Raw genomic sequence first — 19,844 nt, forward strand, 5'->3', positions numbered from 1 at the left:
TTTCACACATGTTTTCCTCCATTCTTCATCCTTGTCTCTTCCCTCTAGCTCTAACCCTATAAGTCTTGATTTCCCAATTTCACCATTAAGACTACCCCTAAACTTGCATTCTGCCTGAAGTATCATTGAATGAAAATTAAGGGGGCAAACACAAAGAAAGCAGCGGTGATAAATACTGTAAAATAATAGAGAATTGATCAGTTTAAGAACAATTAAAATAGCTGTTAGGATTGTCTGAGATAATCTTCAGCCTTGTTTTGCTCTTTAATAATTCAATCTTCCAAATCTTTACAGATTTCTGACCAGGTAGAGCTGAACTGACTTAATGGGACATCACAGCAGTTGTTCTTCCTGAAATTCCTCCCTCTGCTCCTTATTACGAGCTGAGATAACTGCAGACATGTGGTTGTAATCAGCCTTGTTTCCGTCCAGTCCTACAAATGGTTTCTCACCTATATTCTAAACACTTTCATTGCAGGGACTGACTTACAAGTAATCATCTGTTTTTGCCAGCTGCCTACTGAAAGCATCATATTAAAACAATATATTGAATTTTAATTTCACCATCAATAACATAACTGCATTATTTACCTAACAGATTCCTCATGGAAGTCCAGCTCCCCTGTGATTAAATGGAAAAGGCACTATAATATTGAAAATATTGTTAAACAGACCTTCTTGGTGCTATTCCTGAACTGTGCCCTGTTAGATCATTTATGAATGTTCATATCAAGTTGTTAAAATTGTCCTTTAAAGGCCTTGAGCTGGAAATTAAAGAAGATTGTGATAGGGGATTGTATGGGCATCATGGATATGATTACAAATGGATACTAGCTCTAGATTACTGATCCTATAATTTTGTGCTGTTGCAAAAATTAACTGTGAAGTTATGTTTAAAGTTATTTTTCTCCTTATTTATTCATAAATCATTTCCTGAACCCACTCTTACCCACCCTGCTTAACTCCACTGGAAGTGCAATGGGTTCCAGTTTCAGTGTCAACTTGATGCAGAGAGTTTCTGAGGAATTCTTGATTCTCCAACATATTTTTAAGAGACTACAACTGAACATCTTTTAAAGTGGTGAGCACAATCCGCAGGCTTCTCAGTCACTCAGAACACTCTTGGAATTTGCAGATGAGGGAGAAAAAAAGTGTTGTATTATGACTGGTTAGGGCAGATGAAGGAGAAAGAGGATGCAGCAATTGTGTTCAAAACTGATGGGCTAGGAAAGGGGAAAATGAAACATCCAAAAATATATGGTACCAGAGATGGGATGTCCAGCTGCATAGAAGAGGGTTTTCAATCAGATGTGTGCAGTTAAAGATACAATATTAAAGTTCAGAAAACTTACCTGAAGTTCAGAACATTGGATACTATCTTGCATTGAAAAACTAACAAATATCACCAAGAGGTACTAAAAGCACATCAAACTTGAAGAGGATATGTTCTCAACATCTTGTGTCACAGTCTCATACACCTATCAACTAAAAAGCTCTGCAATTATTGTGGGAAATGAATTCATTATAGAAAAATTGCTTTAACATCTATTAAACAAATGTAAGGAGCGCATTGCTGTTAGAATCATTTCTGGTTAGCACATCAGTGGAGCAATATTTTCCCCATCCTCTCTATAAAACTAAAAAGTTATCTTGTTTGTTTTTCATTTTGTCAGTTCTGATGAAGGAGCTGCAACTTGGTGGCGTAGTGGCATCAGTGCTGGACTTCCGGGTGAGAGGTCCCGAGTTTGAATCCAGCTGACTCCCGTTAAGAGCTGGTGATCTCTTAAAGAAAACTTACCCAGCAGAAGGCAATGGCAAACCACTGCTGTAACTTGCGATTTCTCAATACGTCAGAGCGGCGTGGAAGGAAATCGTCCGCTACCTGGAAATAATTCTGGATGCGACATATCTTATTATTTTATTTAAATATCAAGGTAAATCTTTCCCCTATAATAAAAAAGTTTTAAACACTCATCTGATCAGGCAGCATCCTTGGAAAGAAAAAAAAGAGTTTAATATTTCAAGTTGCAGATCCTTCATCAGAACTGACAAAATGAAAAACAAATAAGGTAACTTTATAATTTTATAGAGAGGATGGGGAAAATATTTCTCCATTGATGTGCTAACCAGAAATGATTCTAACAGCAATGCACTCCTTAAATTTGTTTAATGGATGTTAAAGCGATTTTTCTATAATGAATTCATTTTCCACATTCAGTATTAGAAAACCTTCAGCACATTCTTAGCGAATGTCAGTTAAGTGTTCAATTAAATTGGGAGCCTTCATTTAGTACTGGTCAAGCAACCAAACCAAAGGTTCAGTTGGTTCAGCTTTCACTATTTCAAACTGCATGTAGAGAATGATATCATCTGTTATTCATCATTTGTCTGATGAACAAAAATGAATTTGATCTTATTTTTCATCAAACTGCGTTATTTGGACAGAGACTACCAGATCCAAGATGGTATTCATTAGAGAGCTGAAAACATATCCATTACGAGACAAAGACAGCTGTCTTGGAGAAATTAAAGCCAATCAAACAACACATTTGCTCCTTAGCTGGGAATTCAGAGAGGAAGGGATGAGAGCAATAGCACATGTGTTTCCAATGCCCCGCAGTGCCAATGATTAGCATGATAGGGTGCACATGTAAAAGACCTGAGCTTCTTATTTGCTTCCCCAGTCATTAATACTTGCCTCACGAAAGTGTCTGAAATTTCATTACTTCATTGTGCAAAGTTGTACCTGGATGAACATCGCTTAAAAAAAAGCAATGCGCATTTTACGGAAGTATGTGTCCAGCTGACCGCAACTAAGTGTAGGAAATAAATATCTTCTCTTTGGGTCAGGTACTGGAGGAAGTAAGTATCTTTGTGACTTTATCCAATCAGAGTGATAGTTAAGGAAACTGGGTACAAAAAGAAACTTGGAAGTTCCTACTTAAGTTGAGAGTTCAGAATCAGGTTTAACGTCACCAGCATATATCGTAAAATTTGTTAACTGTGTGTCAACAGTACAATGCAATACATTAAATAATAATTTTAAAAACATGAATTGCAATAAGTATGTGTGTGTATATATATATATATATATATATATATATATATATATATACATACACACACACACAAACTCCTCTGTCCACTGTCATGCCTTCTTTGCAGCTGTGTCAATATATTGGGTCTAGGATAGATCCTCAGATATATTGGCACCCAGAAACTTGAAATTGCTCACCCTTTCCACTTCTGACCCCTCTATAAGGACTGGTGTGTGTTCCCTTGTCTTACTCTTTCTGAAGTCCGCAACCAGTTCTTTGGTTCTGTTGACGTTGAGTGTAAGGCTGTTGCTGTGCCTGCGACCCCACTCAATTAGCTAATATATCTCACTCCTGTACACCGTCTCATCACCATTTGAAATTCTGCCAACAATATTTGTATCATCAGCAAATTTAGATGGCATTTGAGCTGTGCCTAGCCACATAGTGATGAGTGTGGAGGGAGATAAGCACAGAAGGCTAAGCACATTTCCCTGTGGTGATTCAGTGTTGATTGTCAATGAGGTGGAGATGTGATTCCCAATCCGTACAGATTATCATCTTCCAGTTACGAAATCGAGGATCCAATTGCAGAGGAAGGTAGAGAAGCCCAGGTTCTGGAGTTTTTCAATCAGAACTGTATGAATGATTGTGTTAAAACCTGAAATGTAGTCAATAAACAGTATCCTGACATAGGTATTTACATTGTCCAGGTGATCCAAGGCTGCATGAAGAGCCAATGAGATCACTTCCATTGTAGACCTATGGTGGGGATAAGCAAATGCCAGTCATTAATTGCACTTTATTTTGTTATGGAACTATCTTTATACTTATTCATAGGATTAGGTATAACAGTTTTGCTATCATAATAAAGTTTACAGTAAAATATCACAGAATGCCCAAGTTAGACAAATGGATGCTAGAAAAATACGGACTATGTAGGAGGGAAGCACAGGATTGTTCTTAGAATAGGTGAGAAGCAAAAGGGCCAATGTGCCTTAACTTTGCTGTAATGTTCTATGTTCTGTTATGAAGGTGAAGCAACTCTGAAACAACAAGTCGCCCCCCTCCTTTTTGAGAATCGCAAGATCGCTATTAGTTCGGGTCTGAAACCCAGGAAATGAGAGAGATACACATCATGAGGGAGAGAGATGCAGAATTCACAAGGTTTGGAATGTGTCCTGACATCAGCGGACGGGAACCACTGACTACTGCTATTGTCTCTTGGAGACGGAATTGTGTATTGAGTACTGTAATATTCATTGAAACCCCTCAGGGGACAACCAGAGTGGTCTGGTTGAGGGATTGCATCATCCCAACCTGATTGACATCTGAGACCCCGTGAGTAAGGATAAAAGAGGGTCTGGGGAACAACCCCTTTAGCCGCACCAGGAGAAATGCTAGAAATCCCGTGACAGCGTTTTATAGCGAAAGCCGGTGGGGGCTCGTGTGCGTCCTCCCTTGCCTGGGTGGCGGGCTCACCACGGAAGAACAGTTTAGCTAAATGAGAAGCCACACTTGAACGGCCACGACAACGAGACACCAACGGATCAAAATCATAAAGGAAGGTTGGCAAAACCCGTAGCGGTAAATGTTCCCATTCTCTTTCTCTCTCTCTCCAACAATTGCAACACAGCGACAACCAAAAGACGGCAGCTTGTGGAACTGCAGTGAACTTTATATTTCCATCCGACTATACATTATCCCCTAGACAATGATAGAGCTTATTTCTTATTGATTATTATTATACCCGCACTTTTATGTTTAGTATTGACAACGTATATTACCTGTATATTTGCATTGATATTATTTTTGTGTATTTTTACTAATAAATACTGTTAAAAATAATATCATCAGACTTCAATGGATGTCTCTATCTTTGCTGATAAGTCACCCAGTTATGGGGTTCGTAACAGTTCTAAATGGCTGAACTTCACCACTTCAATGAACAGTCCTTCATTTGTTGGTACACTCTGTTATTAAGGCTGTAGGACATAGGAGCAGAATTAAGCCATTCAGCCTATCAAGTCTGCTCTGCCATGCCATCATGGCTGATTTATTATCCCTTTCAACCCCATTCTCCTGACTTCTCCCTGTAACCTTTGACACCCTTACAAATCAAGAACCTAGCAATCTCCACTTTAAGTATTCAGTAACCTGACCTCCACAACTGCCTGTAGCAATGAATTCTACACAGTCACCACCCCCGGCTAACAATTTCCATCCCAAGCTTTTAAAAAAAGAGTAGGTAAGAACATATAAGCAATAAAGATGTTGGCAGTGTCCCTCAGCTGGAAATCTGTTCCATTGGAATGGAAAATTGCACAAGTTACTCTGTTATTAAAGAGGAAATGGAGCTGCAGACCATGTAGGCGCAATTGCTGCGTGATTATTTACTATTTGTAGTTTTTATCTACATATCATTTCAAGGAGTCATACTTGAAGCACAGGACTTATAAGTATTATCAAGTGTTGCAAACAAAGTGAAGTGTGAATAATGGATACACTTACTAAGAAAAAAACCTTCATGCTTTGAATTTATCTACGCCCAATTGCCATTAGTCAAGGAAAGGAAATAGAAGACTACAATAATATTCAAAAATCATTGTTCACCTTCTCATTTGGTTAGGAAAAACTGCAGACATATTTTTGTAGATTGTTAGTTGTTTTCCTGTGAAATGAATATCGATAAACTCGTTGGAGAGTTGGATAATGTCTCATAAGAAGCAAATACATTTCAAAGTTTATAGCGTTTTTATAATATTTGTTGTGCATTCATCAAATTTCAGACTAGTGCAGCCAACAGTATAAAATGTCTCATGATATTTTTTTTGCCCAACTTAAAAATGTTGCAGATGAAAGTTGCTCAGATTCTGACACTGGAAGGCAGCAGTTTTCCCAATGTAGTGATTTCTTTCCATCTTCTGCCTTGTCATTTTTCCACATGTTATAGTAGTTGAAATACATAGCACATGGGTCAGGAATAACCAGATGTGTAAAAGTTTTTTTTTAAAAACACCTCTTTAAAAAAAAGCCCTGGAATGAGAAAAGGCTCTTGAATTTATCAGATCATTGGGTTATAGCTCTCCATTCAAATGATGGAGAAAGTAATTTGATATCAGAACAATAAACATTTGCACAGATCAAATTACAGTATTCCCAGACTAATTCTTAAAAGCTTTACTTAAATACAGAACTCATAGCATTTGAGAAAATTGAGAAGTATTTGCTAATATTAAGATCCCAACATTTATTGCAAATATACATATGTAACCACTTCATCTTAAAATTAGGTAGTAAAAGTAAAAGAGCAAGCAAAAATGATGCAGTGCAGCTGTAAAACTACTTTGACCACATTTGGTAAACACTTGGAGGCATAACTGTGTGAAAGATTTTACATCAAATGTTGCCAGAGCATTAGAGAGCTCCATACTGGAAAATGATGTATGCTTACCACAACATGCGGTAATGAATAAGGATGAATTTCAGTGTGGGTGAATGAATAATGAATTCTAAAGCTTTCATGGTGTACATATTGTGTATTTTTAAACAATACTGCATGAATTAAATTTTGTTGAGTCATTAAAAATATAGCAGCACCAAAACCACAGCCACTTGACTTTATAGAAGATGTACCACCTCAAAACTGGAAAAAATATGGGATGTGGGTATTTGTGGGATGTGTGCACCACTTATTTAAAGTAATTTTTAGTATATATACATACTTCTTTTATATTTTATACATAGACTTCTTACTGTAATTCACTGTTTTACCATTATGTATTACAATACATAATAACAAATTTCACGACCTATGCCGGTGATGTAAAACATGATTCTGATTCTTTAACTAAAAGAGCACTCCCAAAGTTGTTCCCTTAGGCAGACCTTCAGGATCCAGGGTTGAGTATGACTTATTGATGATAAGATGGTAGAATGCTGAGGAATGTGGTAGAACAAAGGGATCTGAGAATACAGGTACAAAATTCATTAAAAGAGGCATCACACGTAGATAGGGTCATAAAGGAGGCCTTTGGCACATTGGCCTTCATAAAGCAAAGTATTCAGCTGAGACCTTTCATCCTGATATATAGACCTTCTTCCTATAGATGCTGCCTGGCCTGCTGCATTCCACCAGCATTTTGTGTGTGTTGCTTGGATTGCCAGCATCTGCAGATTTCCTAGTGTTTGGAGTATTGTGTGCAGTTTTGTTCATCTAATTACTGGACAGATGTTAACAAGGTTGAAGGAGTGCAAAGAAAATTTACAAGGATGTTGCCGGGTCTGGAGGACCTGAGCTATAGGAAAGATTAAACAGGTTAGGACTGTATTCTTTAGAATGTAGAAGATTGAGGGGAGATTTGATAGCGGTATACAGAATTGAAAGGGGAATAGATAGGGTAAATGCAAACAGGCTTTTTCCACTGAGGTTGGGTGGGACTACAACCAGAGGTCATGTGTTAAGGGTGAAAGGTGAGAAGTTTAAGGGGAACTGGGGGAAACTTCTTCACTCAGAGGATAGTGAGAGTGTGGAATGAGCTGCCAGCACAAGTGGTGCATGCAAGCTGAATTTCAATGTTTAAATGAAGTTTGGATAGGTACATGGATAGTAGGGATAGGGAGGACTGTGGACTTGGTGCCGATTGATGGGAGTAGACAGTTTAAATGGTTTTGGCATGGACTAGATGGACCAAAGGGCCTGTTTCTGTGTTGAACTTCTCTAGGACTCTATGGCACTCTCTTCAAGGGAATCTAAGTTTATTAAACAAGCAAGTGCAAATTATTAGCATAAATATTAGTAAATTTAGATAACATGTAGGTTGCAAATGAGACAAATCACAACTGGAAGACATAATGTGAAAGTCAGAATTGGCCAAGAGCAGGAATTTGATACATAGTTTTCAGAGAGATCCATTTACTGAGGAATGGGGACCGGTAAAGTGAATAGATTTGGGGATGTTGCAATCGACAGAAAGTAGGGTGCCTCTGATCAACATATGTGAAACATAGCCAATGAAAAGACAATATTGTAGATTCAGACTAAGCACAAGCTTAACTAAAATAGAAGTTACATAAATCTGACAGTTCCAGAGAGAATGAAAACTGGATCACTATGATGAATAGAAACATCAGAAAAGGGAGCAAATGTAGGTCATTCAGCCCCTTTGTCCTATTCAATAAAATCAAAGCTGATCTTTACATCACCACCATTTTCCTGTCCTATGCCCATATCCTTTGATTTGTCTAATTAACAAAAATGTATTAATTTCAGTTTTGAGTGCAATCAATGTCTGATCCTTCAGATTCCTCCAGGGTAGAAAATTCCAAAGATTCACCACCTTTTGGGTGAAGATATTTCTCAACTCAGATGCTCTTCAATACAGATCAAAGGATCATGGCCGACAATGTTCATTGCTCATTTAATAACAAGAGTACATCATGCAGAAAGACAGAAACCATACACGATTTAAAGGATTCCCTACTGCGACATTATTTTATATTCACTGAATTGAATTAAAAGAGGTGTACTCTTGAACGCGGGCAGCACCTGAAAGATCGCAAAGCCCAGGTGATAAATGCTCTGATCTGCATTCTTATAGATGGCATGAAATCTGACCATTGTGTTCCACAGTGCAGATCTTGATCCTCAACATTTTGTTATTTAACCCTTTTCTAGCACAATTCTCATGTCTTCCCACTGAATTTCACTCCTACAACGAATTCTCTCTCCTCTCACTGTTTTCCCTCCTTTTCCTTCTTTTTTCCCTCCTTGTTTTTTCTCTTACATGGTGACCTGTGTGGTTGCCACAGAGTGAGTGCAGTAAACGGGCAGCCCGCTCGCGCCTTGAGAGTCTGAAAGTCCTGAGGAGCAGGGCTTTGAATTCCGTGTACTTGTCGTCTACCGGGGGCGACTGTATGAACTCCGCGACCTGGGCCGCTGTGTTCTGGTCGAGGGAGCTCACCACGTAGTAGTAACGGGTGTCCTCTGAGGTTATCTGCCGAACGTGGAATTGGGCTTCTGCTTGCTGGGACCATAGGTGAGGTCTCAGCGTCCAGAAACCCGGCAGTTTCAACGAAACCGCATGAACAGAGGCGGCGTCGGTCATCTCTGGTCCAAAAATCGTTTGGACCGTCGGGGTCACCAATTGTAGCGGTGTGCTACACGCAGCGCTAAAATAACCACACAGAGTCGGTAAACCGCAGTCAAAGAAAACTTTATTCGAACTACACAGCCTTGCTTTTAAGCCTCCCTCAACCTGCCCCCCGTGGGGCGCAGGTGCTCCAAAAGACACGTACTCACAAACCCCCGTAGGCTATCTCCCTTAGCCAGAACGCTGGCTAATTGTGAGCCGGTTCGGATGTGCCAGGAAATGGATCGCCACAGTACCACTCTGCCAGATTTTCAGTCTCCCTCCTATATACTAATTTGTCACCACCTTTGATACAGCTAATGACAGTGGTGTCATCAGCAAAGTTAAATATGGCATTGGAGCTGTACTTAGCCTCACAGTCATAAGTATAAAGTAAATAGAACAATGGGCTATGCATACTGCTTTATGGTGCACCTGTGCTGGTGGGGACTGTGGAGAGGGGATGTTATTGCCAATCCAAATTGACTGCGGTCTGCAAGTCATGAAATCAAGGATCCAATTGCACAAGGAGGTATTGAGGCCAAGGTCTGGAACCTTATTGATAAGTTTTGAGGGGATGATAGTATTGAATGCCAAGCTGTTGTCAATAAAGAGCATCCTGTCCAGGTGTTCCAGAGTTGAGTGAAGAGTCAACAAAATGGCATCTGTTAAGGACCTGATGTTCCAGTAGCAAATTGGAGTTGTCTTTGTTGAAAAGACTTTGGCTGGTTTTAATTGGTAAGTGGTTTAGCAAGGAATTAAGGAACAAAACATGTTCACTGTAAGAGTAGTAAGGATCACATTAGAATCTGGAAGCTACAAGGCAAATGTAAAGAGGTAGAAAGTGGGAATAACCGATGTGGACATGTTGAGCCAAATGTTCTTTTCCTTTGCTGTAAATTCCTACGATTCAATCACTGTACTTTAGGTACATTGGTCAGCGTGTCATGGCTATTAATGGGGCACATGCCCTCCGACCCCTGTGGATGTTTAAAAACCTGGTGACATGTATGTCTGTATTATCCTGTTTGTGATTTGCACCAATCATGATATCTTACTTGGGACTCAATACATTAACTCCATTTGTAAAATAAGATGATGGAAATCAAAGATACTTTTTACCTTAGTTTAAAAGAATCAGGAGGACAACTGTTGTGTGAAAAACATGTTTTCATCACTTGGCAGATGCCCACAACATGGTTAATCTGTAGATGTAGGGCTATTACTTCTTGTTCAAAAGATTACTGAGTAAGACTGTGATTGTGACACTGAACTTTGGAAAAAATTGCAGTCGTTTAATTTCATTCTGGGAAATAAAACTTAATCTCATTTAGATGTGGTAGACCTAAGTGAAGGCCTACGTGCAATCTGATTGTTCCAGAATACCGCACGCATAGGTCAATAACAAATGCCAGGTTCATTTTCAGGTTTTTCACAGACCTATGGGGATTTTAACACCAGGAATCAAAGGGAATAATGAATGTCTGTGAGGCATAAGATTTCAAATCTGGGAGCCCCTGTCCAGTCTGTTTCTTATTATTTCAGTTCAGTTAGGAAAACGTTTTAGTTTACGTTAACCACAAATTTCACATGAACTAAATAGTTTTAAAATTTATTATGATATAAAATCCTGCTGACACAGAGGGGATGGAATTCAACGTCAGTAGAGGCACGCAACAGGAGGAGTTGAATTATCTGTTCTTAAGCCAGGATGCCTAAACTTCCGTCACATTGAACACAAATGACAATCTGTATTGTGATAATGCCAGTACAGATCTGGCCGACACCCATCTCAAACCCCTCCAAAATATTAAAATAAACTTAAGAAAAACCAGAAAGCACACTATTGGGATGAAGGCGTAATTCATTGTTGTGGTTAGTCCCCGAGCCCTTGACATATGAGATCAAAGCGAGCATTGGGTCGGTGTCTACAGAAATGTGATGACTAGCCACTGTGCAATGAGCTGATCAGTACAACATTCACAAGAGCAGTACTTGGAAATTCAGTAACACAGGAGGCTCATGTTAAAACTTGTGAAGGAAATATAAGATGTCTGGGGCTGGCTCTGGGGTGTCAAGAAGCATTTGTGGAAGGTTTGGGATAGGCAACAACCCATGTGGTGGGGGGGCATGGTTAAAGATTTCCCTAATAAGAAAAGAGTGGAAATCGGCCATCGGCAGATGCAAGTCATGATTGTTGGCTGAGTGTTGAGAGTGCGGGAATTCAGAACTTGGGAATGGGTCATGGCCCCCTCCACCGTCGTGATGAGGCCACACTTAGGTAGGAGGAACAGCACCTTATATTCCGTTTGGGTAGTGTCTAATCTGATGGCATGAACATCAATTTATCAAACTTCTGGACTTCTGGTAATGCCCCCCACCCCACCTCCTTCAACATTCCCCATCCCCTTTTCCCTCTCTCACCTTACTTCCTTGTTCACCCATCACCTCCCTCTGCTGCAACTCCACCCTTCCCGTTTCTTCCATGGCCCTCTGTCTCTTTCACCAGTCAACTTCCCAGCTCTTTACTTCATCCCTCCCCCTATAAGTTTCACCTATCACTTCATCTTTCTCTCTCTCCTCCCCCCACCTTCTTTCTCAGCTTTTTTCTCCAGTCCTGCCAAAGGGTTTCAGCCCGGAACGTCGACTGTACTCTTTTCCTAGATGCTGCCTGGCCTGCTGAGTTCCTCTAGTATTGTATGTGTGTTGCTCAGATTTCCAGCATCTGCTCATTTTCTCTGGTTTGCACTTAGATGTCGGGTGTGGAGTATAATTCTTAGTCAGGGTGGGGCTAGATATTTGGGAGCAGCGGGTGTGATCATTGAATAGAAGCTGAGTTTGATGCTGAGGAGGGAGTACAGTGATCATTGGGGAAGCAGCTCTTGGGAAGAGAAGTGCAATCATTGGTCAGTGCTGAGCAGTTGTTGGGTCAGGCGTTGTGATCATCATTCGGAAGTGAAGTTTATTACAGAATAGCATATATTGATGGTGGAGTTTGGTTGGTGAGACGAGGATTATGATCATGAGAGTGGGATAGGTATGAGGGAGAGGTCTAGAGTGTCGGTTGGGAAGAGTGTGAGGTATTAGGAGAAGTGTTATAATTTGTTGATTAGAATTAGGAGAGGGTCCTTGGTAACTTTTGTATGGGTACAACCAGACTTTTCCCTAGAAGGAATATTTTGAGTTTAAAGTAGCGTATGTAAATAGTGGTAGTGAGAAGAGCAGGTAAAACATTAGTTGAGAGTGGACACTTGAATTGTGATCATTGTTTCAGAAAGAAGTCAGGTCCTGGAGTAATAAAGTGTGCTCATTGTTGGGGCAGAGTGGTTATTTGAGTAGCGTCTACAGAAGAAATGAGTTGATTAGCCACTCTGCACTGAGCTGAACAGTACAATGTTTAGAAGAGAAGCACTTGAAGATTCAGTAGAACAGGAGGCTGATGTAAAGGAAATAAAGGATTGGATTACCCTCTGGTGGTGTGGTCTGGTGATGGGGAATGATCATCAGTTATGAGAGGACTGGGTTGGAGGCTGGGGAAGGGATTCAATTATGGGTCCAGTTTGGGTGGTGGCAATCAGGGTAATTTTTTGAATATTATGAGAACAATCAATTCTCTCATGTATCAAGGTTGTGTGTGGTAGAGTGGCATAAGGATTGGGTACGTAGCCTGCTAGCCTGCTGAATAAGGAATGTGAGATCTACGTAGAGCTAGGGAAGTGAACGACCACAAGGGGATCTAACTGACTTGGATTTCCAAGGCCATACTTTGATCTCTTCATGTAGGTCTTCTGAGTGGTGCAGGAGTAGACCCCACAGGTGCTGTGTTTGTCTGTGTAAATGACATCCAGTCTAACAGTATGAAACTTTGGAACTTGAGCCATCTTGCACTGGTGCCGTAAAGTATGGCTCTTGGTGTTTCAATTTCTTAGAATGTATCAGTAATCTATTTGGTAAAAATAGAGATTCATGTTCAAACCAAAGTCAATTTATTATCAAAGTGTGCAAAACATAACAACCTGTTATCAAAAAATAACAAAATACAAGAAGAATAACTGCGCAGGCATTGGGCGTCAGCGAGATAGACCGACGGGAAGAGTATATAAGGTGATCATTTTTTCTTTGGCGGTTTGATCGAGGAATGACTGTGCAGGTGTGTGGACATCAGCGAGTTAGACCGGCAGAAAGGGTATAAGAAGAAGACAGCTTTGTAGAGTGGGCATTGAGTAGAGGTAGACAGAGTAGAAGGGCTTTGGCTCGACAGGGCTTCAGCGATAACTGGTCGAGGCGAGGTAGGTTACTTGTGAAATATGAAGTATGTCTCTGAGGCCAATGTTCTTTACTGGGTGTCAGATGTGGGAAGTCTGGAAGACTCCCAGCCTCCCAGACAGCCACATCTGCACAGGGTGCATCTAGCTGCAGCTCCTTTGGGATCAGGTTAGGGAACTAGAGATGCAGCTCAATGACCTTCATTTGGTCAGGGAAAATGAGGAGGTAATAGAGGGGAGCTATAGGCAAGTAATCACACCGGGGCCTCGAGAGACAGATAAGTGGGCAACAATCAGGAAAGGGAAGGGCAAGAGTCCGATACTAGAGAGTACCCCTGTGGCTGTCCCTCTTAACAATAAGTAGTCCTGTTTGAGTACTGTTAGGGGTGACAGCCAACCTGGGAGAAGCATCTCTGGCAGAGTCCGACCCTGTGGCTCAGAAGGGTAGGGAAAGGAAGAAAGCAGCAGTAATAGGGGACTCAATAATTGTCCATTTTGTCCAATTCTCTGGATGCTTTCAAGAAAGTTAGATAGAGCGCTTAAAGATAGCGGAGTCAAGAGATATGGGGAGAAGGCAGGAACGGGGTACTGATTGTGAATGATCAGCCATGATCACATTGAATGGCGGTGCTGGCTCAAAGGGCCGAATGGCTAACTTCTGCACCTATTGTCTATTGATTGGTCCTATTCTCTCTCATCTTATCCTCTTGATCTTCACATACTTGTAGAATGCCTTGGGGTTTTCCTTAATCCTGCTCACCAAGGCCTTCTGATGGCCCCTTCTGGCTCTCCTAATTTCATTCTAAAGCTCCTTTCTGCTAGCCTTATAAATTTCTAGATCTCAATCATCACCTAGTTTTTTTGAACCTTTCAAAAGCTTTTCTTTTCTTCTTGACTAGATATTTAACAGCCTTTGTACATCATGGTTCTTGTACCCTACCATCCTTTCCCTGTCTCATTGGAATGTACCTATGCAGAACGCCATGCATAGATTCCCTGAACTTTTGCCACATTTCTGCTGTACATTTCCCTGAGAACATCTGTTCCCAATTTATGCTTCCAAGATTCTGTCTGATCGCCTCATATTTCTCCTTACTCCAATTAAATGCTTTTCTAACTTGTCTGTTCCTATCCCTCTTCAATGCTATGGTAAAGGAGATAGAATTGTGATCACTATCTCCAAAATGCTCTCCCACCGAGAGATCTGACACCTGACCAGGTTCATTTCCTAATATCAGATCAAGTACAGTCTCTCCTCTTGTAGGCTTATCTGCATTTTGTGTCAGGAAATTTCCCTGAACACACCTAACAAACGCTACCCCATCTAAACCTCTTACTCTTAGGAGATGCCAATCAACATTTGAGAAATTAAAATCTCCCACCATAACAACCCTGTTATTATTACACTTTTCCAGAATCTGTCTCCCTATCTGCTCCTCAATGTCCCTGTTACTATTGGGTGGTCTATAAAAAACACAAAGTAGAGTTATTGATCCCTTCCTGTTCCTAACTTCCACTCACAGAGACTCCGTGGACAATCGCTCCATGACTTCCTCCTTTTCTGCAGCCGTGACACTATCTCTGATCAGCAGTGACACCCCCACCTCTTTTGCCTCTCTCCCTGTCCTTTCTGAAATATCTAAAGCCTGGCACTCTAAGTAACCATTCCTGCCCCTGAGCCATCCAAGTCTCCGCAATGGCCACAATATCGTAGCTCCAAGTACTGATCCACGCTCTAAACTCATCTGCTTTGTTCATGATGCTCCTTACATTAAAATAGACACATCTCAAGCCATCAGTCTGAATACATACCTTGTCTATCAGCTGCCTACCCTCCCTCTCGCACTGCCTCCAAGCTTTCTTTATTAGTAAGCCAACAGCACCTTCCTCTGTCTCTTCAGTTTGTTTCTCACTCCCCCCCCCCACCCAGCAATTCTAGTTTAAACTCTCCCCAGTAACCTTCACAAACCTTCCTGCCAGGATATTGGTCCCCCTCAGATTCAAGTTCAACTCTTCCTTTTTGTACAGGTCACGCCTGCCCCAAAAGAAGTCCCAGTGATCCAGAAATCTGAATCACTGCCCCCTGCTCCAATCTCGTAGCCACACACTAATCCTCCACCTCACTCTATTCCTATACTCATTGTTGCATAGCACAGACAGTAATCTTGAGATTACTGTCCTGGAGGTCCTGCTTCTCAACTTCCTTGGACATTAGTGGTAAGACTCTTGGCAGTGTGGAGGATCAGAGGGATCTTGGGGTCCGAGTCCATATGACACCCAAAGCTGCTGCACAGGTTGACTGTGTGGTTAAGATGACATACGGAGCATTGGCCTTCATGAACCACGGGATTGAGTTCAAGAGCCAAGGGGTAATGTTGCAGCTATATAGGACCCTGGTCAGACCCCACTTGGAGTACTGTGCTCAGTTCTGTTCACCTCACTACAGGAAGGGTGTGTAAACTACAGAAAGAGTGCAGAGAAGATTTACAAGGATGTTGCCTGGATTGGAAAGCATGCCTTATGAAAATAGGTTGAGTGAACACGGTCTTTTCTCCTTGGAGCGTTGTTGGACGAGAAGTGACCTGATAGATGTGTACAAGATGATAAGAGGCATTGATCCTGTGGAAAGTCAGAGGTTTTTTCCCAGGGCTGAAATGGTGAACATGAGAGGGCACAGTTTTAAGGTGCTTAGGAGCAGGTACAAAGGAGATGTCAGTAGTAAGTTTTTTTATGCAGAGAGTGGTGCGTGTGTGGATTGGGCTGCCGTCGACGGTGGTGGTGGAGATGGATACGATCTGGTCTTTTAAGAGACTCCTGGATAAGTACATGGATCTTAGAAAAATAGTTGGGGTTTGCGTAACCCTAAGTATTTTCTAAAGTAAGTACATATTCGGCACTGCATTGTGGGACGAAGGGCCTGTATTGTGCTGTAGGTTTTCTATGTTTCTATGAAATAAGTAAGCAATAGATATCGAGAACATGAGATGAAGAGTCCTTGAAAATGAGCTCATAGGGTGTGAGAACATTTCAATGGTGGGGCAAATATAGTAGAGTAAGGTTATGTCTATGGTTCAAAAGCCTGATGTATGAGGGGTAATAACTGTTCAAAAGCCAGATGTGTGAGGGGTAATAACTGTTCAAAAGCCTGATGTGTAAGGGGTAATAACCGTTCCTAAGCCTGGTGGTGTGAGGGGTAATAACTGTTCAAAAGCCTGATATGTGTGGGGTAATAACTGTTCCTAAACCTGGTGGTGTGAGGGGTAATATCTGTTCCTAAACCTGGTGGTGTGGGGGGTAATAACTGTTCAAAAGACAAGTGTGTGAGGGGTAATAACTATTCAAAAGCCTGATGTGTGAGGGGTAATAACCATTCCTAAACCTGGTGGTGTGACGGTTCAAAAGCCAGATGTGTGAGGGGTAATAACTGTTCCTAAACCTGGTGGTGTGGGGGGTAATAACTGTTCAAAAGCCAGATGTATGAAGGGTAATAACTGCTCCTAAACTTGGTGGTGTGAGGGGTAAGTGTCCCGTACCTTTTTCCTAATGGCAGCAGCGTGAACAGAGGATGGTAGGAGTTCCAGATGATGGATGCTGCATTCTTGCGCTCAGAGTTGGAGAAGGCTTTACCTGTGTTGAAACAGTATGTACAGTATCCTCTACTTCTTCCAGGAATTTATCTTCAAGGGTGTTGGTGTTTCCATACCAGGCTGTGATGCAGCCAGTCAATTTATTCAACTCTACACATCTGCAGATGATTGGCAAAGTTTTAGGTGTCATGCCAAATCTTCGTAAACACATCAGGAAGTATAGGTGCTGCCATGCTTTCTTTGTAATTGGGCTTATTTGCTGGGCCCAGAATAGGTCCTCCAAAATAATAACACCGGGGAATTTAAAGTTGTTAACCCTCTCCATCTTTGATCCCTTGATGTTGACCTGCTTATGGACCTCTAGTTTCCTGCTCCTGAAGTTAATAATCAGCTTGATGGTCTTGCTGAGTTTGAGTAAGAGGTTGTTATTATGGCACCGCTCAGCAAGATTTTCATCAGTTTCCCATACGCTGATTCATCACCACCTTTGATTTGACACATGACAGAAGTGTCGTCAGCAGACTCAGATATGGCATTGTCGCTGTGTTTGGCCGCACAGTCAAAAGTGTAAAGCGAGTAGAAAAGGGAGATAAGCACACAGCCTTGTCACAAACCTGTGCTAATGGAGATCATGGAGGAAATGTTGTTGCCTATTTGAATGGACTGAGGTCTGCTAGTGAGCAAATTGAGGATCCAATTGCTCAGGGAGGTATTGGGGCCACAGTCTTGGAGTTTATTGATTAGATTTGAGGAGATGATGGTATTGAATGATGAACTATAGTCAATAAAGAGTATCCTGATGTATGCATCTTTGCTGTCCAGATGTTCCCAAGTTGAGTGCAGATAGCATCTGCTGTGGACCTGTTGCTTCAGTAGGCAGACTGGAGTGGATTCAATGGATTATGTATGATAAAGAACTGATTGTGGACTGCAGGAAGGGTAAGACTAAGGAACACATACCAATCCTCATAGAGGGATCAGAAGTGAAGAAAGTGAACAGTTTCAAATTCCTGGGTGTCAAGATCTCTGAGGATCTAACTTGGTCCCAACATATCAATGCCACTATAAAGAAGGCAGGACAGCGACTGTGCTTCATTAGGAGTTTGAAGAGATTTGGTATATCAACAAAAACACTCAAAAACTTCTATAGGTGTACTGCAGAGAGCATTCTGACAGGCTGCATCACTGTCTGGTATGGGGGTGTGGGGAGCTACTGCACAGGACCAAAAGAAGCTGCTGAGGGTTGTAAATTTAGTCGGCTCCACCTTGGGCACTGGTTGACAAATTCCCTGGACATCTTCAAAAAGCGGTGTCTTAGAAAGGCAGTGTCCATTATTAAGGACCTCCAGCACCCAGGCCATGCCCTTTTCTCATTGTTACCATCTGGTAGGAGGTACAGAAGTCTGAAGGCACACACTCAGTGATTCAGGAACAGCTTCTTCCCCTCTGCCATCCGATTCCTAAATGGACATTGAATCCATGAACACTACCTCAGATTTTTAATACATATTATGTCTGTTTCTGCATGATTTTTAATCTATTCGATATATATATACTGCAATTGATTTACTTAATTATTTATTTTCTACTATATTATGTACTGCATTGAACTGCTGCTGCTAAGTTAACAAATTTCACATCACATGCTGGTGATAATAAACCCGATTCTGATTCTGAATTATGCTCAGTGCAATCTGCAGCATGTAATTCCCTTTCTGCAATGTACTTTTAAATCAGCTTAATAATCTACAGATGTCACGATCTTCTGCAGGAGTCAACAGGCCCAGCAGGTATGGCACATTTAAGCAGATGAAGCTTCAGTGCTATGGCCGGAAGCAAGGCAGGAAGTGGGGGGGATTCCAAGCCAGACTGAAGTGCAAAGGGATAAGGACCCCCCTCTAGCCAGCATCTTGTTAGCAAATGTGCTGTCACTGGTGAACAAAATTGAGGACCTGAGAGCAAGATTGCTGTATCGGAGTGAAATGAGAGATTGTTGTGTTCTACATCTGACTGCGGTGTGGTTTCCTTCCAGCACGCCAGACACCGCGATCAAACTGGAAGTCTTCTCAATTTACAGGATGGACTGAACTGTTGCTTCAGAAAAGGCAGAAGTTGGAGGAGCAGGTTTTGTAATAAACTCCTGGTAGTTCTCCGATGTGGTGGTTTTGTCAAATTCATGTTCCCCCTGACCTTGAACACCTAATGATCAAATGGCAAACATTCTATTTATCAAGGCACTTCTCTTCCTGATCACAGTTTACATATCAGCAACAGCCAACTATAATCAAGTGCTTGAGATACAGCAGGATTCTGTCTCCAAGCTATTAAGCAATCCATCCCAATACATTTCATGAGCTAACATCCATCTAAACCCCTCAATGTCATGTATTTTAATTTCCTATTTTTGAATAAAATTATTCACTAGCCCAGAAATATGGCCATGCATTGTAAGAGATTTAGCGCCATCTTATGGTAATCTGGTAATTGTCAGTATCAAGCAATTCAAAAACCAACAGTGTGTTACCAATATGGAAGACAACCAGTTTGCAGACTTGTAAGTGGCTCAAAGACATCCAATAATATGACTTATCAAGAATCCAGAATAAGGACCAATAATTAATTAATTTGAAGAAAGAGCACAACATAGATGATCGAATGTTCACCCATTTCCTTAACTTTAAATGAAGAAGAAATAGTAATCCAAGAGTAATCTGTCTGGAATACTGGTCAATGGACAAAGTTAAAAAGTCACACCTGAATCTATGTATTTGCAAGTAACAACAACTTCTTATGTGAAAATCAGCTCCAGAGATAACAAAATGTCTA

At 41.2% G+C, this 19,844-nt stretch overlaps 1 long non-coding RNA gene across 1 annotated transcript in view; it reads left to right on the forward strand.

The window, feature by feature from the left end:
• Positions 1 to 19,351, forward strand: part of LOC132402773 (uncharacterized) — a 39,786-nt gene extending 20,435 nt beyond the window's left edge. The window contains exon 3 of the long non-coding RNA XR_009515074.1: positions 19,051 to 19,351. This is a non-coding gene — a long non-coding RNA (uncharacterized LOC132402773). The remainder of the gene's footprint in view (positions 1 to 19,050) is intronic.
• The last annotated feature ends 493 nt before the right edge of the window (positions 19,352 to 19,844 follow it).

Source organism: Hypanus sabinus, chromosome 12 (assembly GCF_030144855.1).
Source record: "Hypanus sabinus isolate sHypSab1 chromosome 12, sHypSab1.hap1, whole genome shotgun sequence".
Lineage (NCBI taxonomy): Eukaryota > Metazoa > Chordata > Chondrichthyes > Myliobatiformes > Dasyatidae > Hypanus > Hypanus sabinus.